This window comes from Callorhinus ursinus, unplaced genomic scaffold (assembly GCF_003265705.2).
Source record: "Callorhinus ursinus isolate GAN/ISIS: 27379988/994484 unplaced genomic scaffold, GSC_fseal_2.0 scaffold1, whole genome shotgun sequence".
NCBI lineage: Eukaryota > Metazoa > Chordata > Mammalia > Carnivora > Otariidae > Callorhinus > Callorhinus ursinus.
In genome coordinates, this window is record NW_027397063.1 from 49,950,196 (window position 1) to 49,960,282 (window position 10,087).

Genomic DNA, 10,087 nt, shown 5'->3' on the forward strand with positions numbered 1-10,087 from the left:
CTAGAGACCTGCTTTGATAGTCCTAGAGGCTGGGCACCTGCTAGGGGACCACCCAGGAGAAGGTTTAAGAATTGGTGTGTCATGGTCATATCTCCACAGCAGATCAAAGACATTATGCCTAGAGGATGTACTTAAGGGTGTGGCTGAACAAAGAAAGAATGTAGGGGGAGACCTGTACCCAGGAAGGCTTCAGGCCCTAGAGCAGTACTCAGGGCGGAATCGTCCAAGATGGCATTTGAAATATGTCACTGAGGGGCACCTGGGTGGCTCAGTCGTTAAGTGTCTGCCTTTGGCTCAGGTCATGATCCCAGAGTCCTGGGATCAAGTCCCGCATCAGGCTCCCTGCTCGGCGCGAAGCCTGCTTCTCCCTCTCCCACTCCTCCTGCTTGTGTTCCCTCTCTCGCTGTGTCTCTCTCTGTCAAATAAATAAATAAAATCTTAAAAAAAAAAAAAAAGAAATATACCACTGAGTATTTAACTTAAAATTTGTCTTAGGCCCATTTGGAAACAAATAACTCTTTGTCCCCTGGGGTATCAGTATTGATGAATAAGACTCAACACACAGATTGGAACTAGTTTGGGGGAAGTGACATGCTGAAATATTTCCTAAACATCTTTTTTTTTTAAAGTCTTTTATTCCACTGTTTTTCTTCTTCCAAAAGATACTCCCTTAAAGTACAAATATCAGGTAATTCAATTATGCTCTATATACACCAATTTGGATCTCTGTTAAATGGGATTATTTCCCTCAGGCTCTGTGCTGAAGCTCAGAGTCAGCTTCGGATTCTCTCTTCCTCACCCTCCCCCCTCTGTTCCACCCCACTTGTGTGCATAAGCTCTCTCTCTCTCAAATAAATAAATAAAAAGTTTTTTAAATGGGATTATTTCAACCTAATGACTTTAAGAGACCATAGAAATAATGTTTCTACAAGGCAAAGAGATGCATGATACAAAATTTACCTTCTACAAAAAAAAAAAAACAACAACAAAAATGACTGAGGGATCAAAATATTTTTAATAGTTATTATTATAAAAGTAATATCTTTTGGCAAAAACAATTTAAACAGTAGTACAAAATGATATAAGGTAAAAAGTAAAATTATTCCTCCAAGATCTCCAATTTCCACCTGCCTTCCAATTCCGTGCTCCAACTGTGGTAAAGAGAGGAATGTCTTCACAAAAGACATGCATCTCCTATGCCCTAGAATATGTGAATATGGTACCCTACATAGCAAAAGGGATTTTGCAAATGTGATTAAATTAAGGAGCTTGAAATAGGGAGATTATTTTGTCTTATTTGGGTGAGTCCAATAGGAGCATAAAGGTCCTCATAAGGGAAGAAGGGAGAGGAGTCAGAGTGAGAGAGAGATAGAAGTTGCTATCTGCTGGCTTTGAAGATGGAGGATGGAGTCCCAAGGCAAGGATTTCAGGCTGCCTCTGGAAACTGGCAAAGGCAAGGAAGCAGATTCTCCTCTAGAGCTTCCAGAGGATCACAGCTTTTGCCGACACCTTGATTTTAGCCCAGTTAAAGCCATTTCAGACATCTGACCTCCAGAACTGTAAGACAAGAAATTTGTGTTGTTATAAGTCACTAAGTTCCTTTGTTACAGCAGCAATAGGAAATTACTGTATCATTTAACCACTGTGGCACTTGTATAACCTTCCACAGTACGTGTAAAGGCCTGCTATGACGCTTTTTTGTAATTCTGCTTCCTTTATCAGGCCCGCCCCTGATGCTTGCGGAGCCAGGTGAGAGTGTAGGTACAGGCCCATGTCTAGTATATCCAAATATTTTTAAAGTTATGAATCAAGGTAACAAATTGTTAAATAAAATATGTTCTATCCTCCTACCTTAACAAATATACATTTAGAACAAAATTTTTTTAACATAAACCTATGGTTTGTATAAGAACAAATGCTGGCAAGATATCAAAGATGGCCAAATTTAATTACTATTATTAAGCCTGGGTGTTCTCTTAATGGTCCCTCTATGTTTGGAAGAGTCATAAGCTATTATGTAACTGTGTCATAAATCTTTTTCTTGTTTCTACACAATTTAGTTTCCCTTTTAGTGAATTGACCACTCATATGCTTTGCCTAGCTTTTTCTCTATTTGGGTTAATTATATATATATATATATATATATATATACATAGCAATATATTAAAGTTCCTTTTATTCTAGATATTAATCCCCTCAGCTGCCTCTTGCTTCCAATAAGTAGTTTAGAAGAAGATGAAAGGCTACATAATTTTATTTTAAACTTTGACTCAAAGACAACATATAGAATTATCTGATAGATTTGAAACTTGTATTTTGTTGTCTTATTTTTTTACCGGTATAAGAATCTTATCATTTTATTGGTTTAGACTATTTATATTTATTATGTTGCTGTGATATTAGGTCTTATGGTCTTATTTCAGCCATCTTATTTCTAATTATCTATTTACCATTCTCTTTAAGGTTATTTACTTATCTTTTTCTAATTCTTCCATTAGAAAAATGCAATTTCCTTGTTCTATTTTAAAAGATCTACACCCTGGTTTTAGTCTTATGGTGGATAGTCCAACTTAATAAGTTCATATATATGCTTATTTTTCCCTATAAATTGTTAAGGTTTATCAATACCCACATCTTCTCTCCACCGCAAAACCAAGACAAATGTCTCAGCTCACTCTTTTGTCCCTAGGGTCTTGCACCCCTTCACCCACACTCACCACGTGCTGATAGCTTCCAGAGCAGTGCTCCTGAAAAGATGGTCCACAAAGCAGCACTGGTCTACAAATGGGTATCAGTTTGCAATTGAAAAAAAAAAAAGCTTTCTGCCGGTGTAAATCACTCTATTACTAAGCACACAATTTAGTCCAGCTGACTTTTTTTTCTTAGCATGATTTTCTCAATAAAAAAGCAGTGTATTGATTTGATGTACATTCCCACACAAGCTCCTTATCTTATCAAGATAAGGACAACAAACTGTTTTTGGATTGGCCCTTTGAGTAGCATTGATCTAGACTAGAGTTTTAGTTCTAGATTTTAGAATATGTTTCCATGTGTCACTTCTTAGCTTGATTTTTATTTTCTTCAATGCTTTAAAAATGCTACTTTAGTCTCTTCTTGCATCCAGTGCTGCTACTCAGAAAATTCAGTCTGACTTTTATTGCTTAGTAGTTGACCTGCATTTTTCCTCTGGAAACTTTCAGCACTTGCTTTTTTTGAATTTGGTGGTCTAAAATGTGAATTTAATATATCTAGGTATAGAGTTTTCTCATCTATTCTGTTATACGAACCCTTTCAAACTAAAGTCTTACATCTTCCATTCCAGAAACTTTCAGTAGTTTTTCTTTTCTTTTTCTTTTTTTTTAAGATTTTTTTTTTAATTTGATAGAGAGAGACATCAAGAGAGGGAATACAAGCAAGGGGAGTGGGAGAGGGAGAAGCAGGCTTCCCACTGAGCAGGGAGCCCGATGTGGGGCGCGATCCCAGGACCCTGGGATCACGACCTGAGCCAAAGGCAGATGCCTAATGACTGAGCCACCCAGGTGCCCCCCCCCTTTTTTTTAAGATTTTATTTATTTACTTATTTGAGAGAGAGTGCAAGGGAACCTGGGGGGAGAAGAAGAGGAAGGAGTAGGGAGGGGGAGAATGAGGGGCAAAGAGTCTCCGCAGACTCCCGCTGAGCTCAGAGCCCAATGCAGGGCTCAATTCCATGACCCTGAGATCATGATCTGAGCCAAAACTATGAGTCAGGCACTCAACTGACTGTGCCACCCAGGCGCCCCAATAATTATTTTTCAAATACTAACATCCCACCATTTATTTTACAGTGACTTCATACTGATATTAACATTTCCTCTCTTATCCCCTACAGCTCTTAACTTTTTTATTTTTTTATTTATTTACTTATTTTTAAAGATTTTATTTTTAAGTAATCTCTATACCCAACAGGGACTTGAACTCACAACCCCAAGACCAAGAGTCGCATGCTTCACCAACTGAGCCATCTAGGTGCTCCATCTTTTTTATTTTTTATCTTATTACTGTCTACTAATTCTTAGAATTTTACCCCTTTCTTAGAATATTTTCCAACCTGATTGTCCACGTCACTATTTTCTTCTTCAGTTGTATTCATTCTGCTATTCAATTATGAAACCCATCCATGGAGATCTTTACTTCAACAATAATATACTGATACCCAGTATCTCTAATTCGTTCTTCTTTGAAGCTTCCTGTTTCATATTTCCTATATTCTCCTGTATCTCTCTGAGGATATTTACTGTTTTTATTTTAAATTCTTTGTGCATCAGGTCTGTTCACTCTACTACTTCTAGAATGATTTTTTTTTCCTTCTGGGTTCAAAATGTGAGTCTGTGAGCTCATCTTATCATGGTAAAATCAGTTAGCTACCTTGGCAAATAATGAACATCAGGGAGAAGAGTGAAAGTCTAGGCCCTGGTTTGTACTGATTTAGGCAGTAGAGGGGTACCTCACAGCATAAAAACAATCTAACATTACATTCTACACTTAACCACTCCTGTGCCCTCCACCCATGAGATCCTGCCTATCCGGTAATTGCCTGGTACCTCTACCCTAGGCATTACTCCTTTGTAAAAGCAATCATTAAAAAATCTTCTATAATATATTATCCGGCCCATGAGGGAGGTGAGTAAGCAGGTTGGAAGGAATGAATGGTCAAGGACCTAGCTGCACTCAACAGCAGCTAAATACCCCAGGGTGCACCTAGTCAACCTAGGATCTGCTGTTCATACCAATTCAACCACTATTGTTCGGTGCAAACTGTTCTCTAGAGGCCCCATACTTCATTACAGGTAGCTGATGTAGCTACCTCCCACAAAGTTCTAGTTTTGCCATGTTCTACTAGAAAGACTAGAAAAGGTTTATCCCACTTTTCTCAAAAATCTCCAGAGAAGTCATTTGTATTTAGAACAGAACCTGCCATATAACTTCCCTACAATTAAACAATCTCATAATAAGTGCAGATGAGAAACTTCTTATTTTTAAATTTTTTTACCTAAAGGAGCAACCTGGGTAGCTCAGTCTGCTGGGCCTCTGACTCTTGGGTTCAGCTCACATGGTGACCTCAGGGTTGTGGGACTGAGCACCGGATCAGACTGTGTGCTCAGCATGGAGTCTGCTTGGGATTCTTTCCCCCAACCTCTCCCCTCTGCTCTGCTCCTCCCCCTACTCAAGCTCTCTCTCTCTCTCTCTCTCTCTCTCTCTCTCAAGTAAATTTTTTACCTTTTAATCTATGTACAGAAAAGAGTTAACATAGCAGGCTTGTGACTGCAGTCCCCAGAAAAGCTTGTTTACAGATTGGCCCTTGGCTGGTGTCTGGGAACTTGATTAGAAAACGTTCCCTAAATGATAACGGTGGCTCAGTGTGCCTCTACTGTTTGTACGAACAATACAATGAGGTTTATGCTAAGCACCTGCTTTCCTTCTGAGAGTCTGGAATTTCAGTGACTGTAGTCAGTTACACAGGCCCTATGGACCTACATGACCAGCCAGTGATACAAATGCTGGAGTCTAGGCTCAAGCAGGTATTCCTGGGAGACATTTCACACATTAAAGGCAGAATAGGGTGCATCCTATGCAACTCTGCTGGGAAAGGACTCATAGAAGCTTGTGGCTGATTTACCTCCAGACTTTATCTTGAGTGCCTTTCCATTTACCGGTTTTGCTTTGTATACTTTCACTGTGATAAATCATAGCCAAAAGTACAGTCACATGCTAACTCCCATGAGTCCTCCTAAGGATCCACCAAATCTGGGGAGTAATCTTGGGGACGCCTGACAAAATCTACCTATAAATGAATTAAACAATCTGAATCTATCTCAGCATCTCTGCCTCTGGAATGCCATCTCATCTACTCAGGGTGCCAGAGAACACACCATTCATTCACAATAATGCAATGAAGATAGAGATTAGAGATATACTACAAGGCAAATTTACCCATTAAAATAACCTTGTCTACTAAGCAATAAGAATTAAAATGTTAATGAAGTTATCAATGAGAACAGCAAATCCATATTTTTTTCTGGCAAACAAACAAACCTGAATAATATAAAAGCACAACTTGAAGAGTGTTCTAAAATATTTTAATAACACTAATGTGGCAGAGAAATCAAACACACAATTACAAATGAGAAAAATTGACTACATAAAACAATTTTTTTCTATTGAGAAAAACAACCTTGAAGGAAGTGAAGTTCTACACTACCCTTCCTCCAAACCCAAATCATTCTAAGAACTTACCTCCTACACATGAGCACCGTCTGATATTTAATCTCCAGATCTCTTTAAAGAAATCTGTTAGTACAGCAGGTACAACCTTAAAAGAAAGCTCAAAAGACTTCTGTGAAGGAAAAACCCTCTCTGAAGTCAGAGATATTCTCTAAAGGTACATTAATGAAATATAAAGTGAAACTAAATTATTTGATGAGTTCCCAAAGAAGAGGATCATAGGAAATACATCTCTGCTGTTTCTTGAATGATGGCAAAATAATAAATCTCAAGAATACTTTATAATCCAATTAGAAAATTAGAGAAACAAGTCATACATCATGTTGCATGTGTGCGCCATAAACTTGTGTCAACATGTTAGGAGATATCTAATGCACATTTTTTAAATTTAATTTTTTTAACTTATTTATTTGAGAGAGAAAGAACGAGTGTGAGAGAGAGCGTGGGTGGGGAGGGGGGGCAGAGAAAGAGGGAGAGAGAAACTTTAGCAGACTCCGCAATGAGCACAGAGCCTGGCTTGGGGCTCCATCTCACGATCCTGAGATCACCACCTGAGCTGAAACCAAGAGTTAGATGCTTAACCGACTGAACCACCCAGGCACCCCTAATGCACATTTTTTTAAATGAAATGAGCTGTTGTGCAGAAAACTTGAGAAAAACATAATTAAATGCATTTTAAATTTACAGCATCCATTCAGATAGTAATTATTACAATTTAAGCAATTTAAGTTACATGTGGTAGGTTCTCCCACATTGCTCTCATTCATATAATGCCTCTTCCTTCTTCCTTTCCCCCAATATTTTCTTCCTAAAACAAGAGTTGGAGGTCCCAATTAGGTTGTGACCATGTTTTCTTATATTTTTATTCCTGGCACCGAGATCAATTCCAGGCATAGCAGGCACTTAATGCATGTTAATTGCTATTGCTAAAACAAGGGGAGAGTATGGTAGGAAAATGTGTGTAAATTGGACATGGAGACCTAGTCCATTACCTTTCTCTGCATCTAGAAGTGAGTTTTCCTAGAATCTCTGCCTTTGCTTCTATCAGAGCATGCAAACCATTTTTGGCCTAAGATGAGAGTTGTTCTACATGTATGCTATGCTTGCTGACTCTCTGATAGTATTGATTCTACCTATTTTGGCCTATAGTGTTTGCCTTCTCAGTGTCTTAGATGGATTCCCTAAACTCGACACCTTACAGAATTTGAACATAATTTGAGATCACTCTGGAACTAATGGCCAATCATTATAGAGACAGACTTCACTGATAGAACAACTGAGATAACCCTGTCCTAATGGCAAGATCCTGCCACTGTTCTACCTGTGTTTTTCCCATTCTCATTAGATGAACATGACTGAGTAAAACTATAGCATTTAGGCCAGATAGATTGTAGCAATAAAAACTGATGCTAAGAAGTGTATGCAAAGTAGGTAATACCTCCCCAAGTCATACTAAATAGTACAGTCTTGTTAACTTTGTGGTGAACTACCTCCTAAGCTGTCAAACAGAAAGTACTTTTTCTCAGGAGGATGAACCATAAACACATCCTGAACTCTGCTAATTTTCACAATGTAACTAGATTGCTGACCTTTACCAAACATCATAAATACCCACTGGATGAGGAAATATCCTGAGTGGAAGGGAAACTTGAACTCCCTGAATTCGAGCCTTTACATTAAGGAAGGATAACATTTTGGCCTGCCTAACTTGCAGCCACAGGTACTTTAAGTCCCGAAGATTTACCGTGACATGCTCACTTCCGCAGCACATATACCGAAGATTTACCGTGACTCCTCTGTAATAGGTTTGAAATTTACATAGGCCACTCCAACTATCCCACTAGTCTGATGGCTCTGGATTTACATGAGGAACCACACAACATCTTACAATGCTGTATTAATCAGGACTCTTGATTGCAGTCAAATCCATGTCAAATCAGGTCCAGTAAAAGCAAGATGAGGAACACATTGACTTGTGTGATTGAAGAGCTGAGGGACAGAGAACATTATATTCAACATAGTTCATCAGGAGTCACACTGCCTGGACCCCCACCTCTCAATATTGTTTTTGTGTGTTAGCGTCATTGTCTCTTAAAGCGCTGTAGGTGTCTCCACGTAGCTGGGAAGAATGGCCATCATGACTGCTAGACTCACATTCTAGCATTGTGACTTAATGGCAGAGCCAGGTGCCCATCCAACTTCAACATAATGAGTGGCTTGGTTGGGGTCACCTGCACATTACTCGCATAGTCATTATTCTCATAATATATACAATGCTACCTCTTGTAATCAGTAGAGTTCTATTATCAATAGCCCCAAAAGAACCACATAGAGTGGGAATAGATGGTTCCTTTCTATGCAAGGGATGCCAAACAGCAAAAAACAATACACATTCAGTTCAAATGTCTATATCCAAACTAATTTGATAGGAATAGTTAGAGTCACTGCCAGCATCCATCCTTGTTTACTCCACTCTGGCCACATTGGCCTCCTTGCTGTTCTTCAGAAAGCCATACACACTCCCGTCTCTGAGCCTTTGCACATATATCTGGAATGCTTCTCTCACCTCCTTCAAGTTTGCACTCAAATATCACCTGCTCAGTGAGGATCACACTAAAATACAACACTCCTACAGCTCTACACACACACACACACACACACACACACACACCCTAGTGACTCAGCTTTGGCTTTTTCCTAAGCATTTATTGTCCAATATATTCTGTGTTTTACTTAATTATTGTCTCAAGGCAATAACACAAGGACAGAAACTCTTATCTGTTTCATTTACTCACTGATATATCTCTAGCACCTAGTATAGTGCCTGGCATATAGTCGGTGCTCATTACATATTTGATGAATTAACAAATGATGGAATCTAGCAGGGGTGCCTTATCACTCTGTTAGATCATGTACATACAGTATTATACAGGGGAGTACATAATAGCACAGTACATGAATACAGTCCTCATTTATCGGCCTCCCCAGGCTTCTACAATTTAGCAAAACACATCCTAACCTCAGTGCTGTGGAACTAGACCCAGGGTGGGATTTCCACAGTTCTCTGGGAGGAGCGATCCCCTTGGATCAATTCAAGCCTTATCTCACGTCCTTGTTATGTTTGCGCAATCCGTACGACTTAAGTAGCTGCTTGGTTTCCTAATCCACATTCCTTTTTCCCACTAGGATTCAAATCCTATTCTGAATCTAAACCCTGACACCCTGCCTAGCCAGGAGGCTAGATCTTTTGGAGAGGGTGCTACTTCACCCAGACAGACCACCTGGACCCAATATACTGCCAACCATCAGTCAGAATATCACAAGAACACAGAGAATAGTGTTGCAACATCCCATCCACCAGACTGAATCCCCTTTAATACTGATTTGGCCTGATTTTCCTGGACTTTGACAGTTCCCTCTTGGACTCTGTATTTATTGCAGCTCTACAACGGAATTAGCTTTGCCTAGTCAATGATCCGTGAGACAACCGGATACTGTGAGGAGTAAACAGGCCTGGAATCCACCAGAGCCTCATACGTTTGCTATTTCTCGTTTGACACTTGAGGGCCACACAGCCCAGGTATGTCTTTGCACCTCTGCAAGCTGTCAAACAACCTTCCCACAGTGATACACAAGTCAAAGGCACAGTCTTCAGTCTGGGGCTGAGCGTGAGTCAACCATCAGCCCCCGAGTCCCCACCCCTACCTCCCCGTCGCGAGGAAACCGCTGCCTCGGCCTCTGTGGATTGGCAGTTCTGAGGCGCAAGCGTGTGAGGCCAGTTGAGACTACAATTCCCATCAGGCATAGCGGGATCACCCAGGCGCAA

At 39.8% G+C, this 10,087-nt stretch overlaps 1 protein-coding gene across 2 annotated transcripts in view; it reads right to left on the minus strand.

Moving 5' to 3' along the window:
- The window catches only part of LOC112819350 (cell surface glycoprotein CD200 receptor 1-like), a 50,280-nt gene that overhangs the window by 39,980 nt on the left and 213 nt on the right, over positions 1 to 10,087 (minus strand). For both annotated transcript variants that reach the window (XM_073893461.1, XM_073893456.1), the window contains exon 2: positions 8,048 to 8,250. The gene's annotated coding sequence lies outside the window, so the exon portion shown is untranslated. The remainder of the gene's footprint in view (positions 1 to 8,047; positions 8,251 to 10,087) is intronic.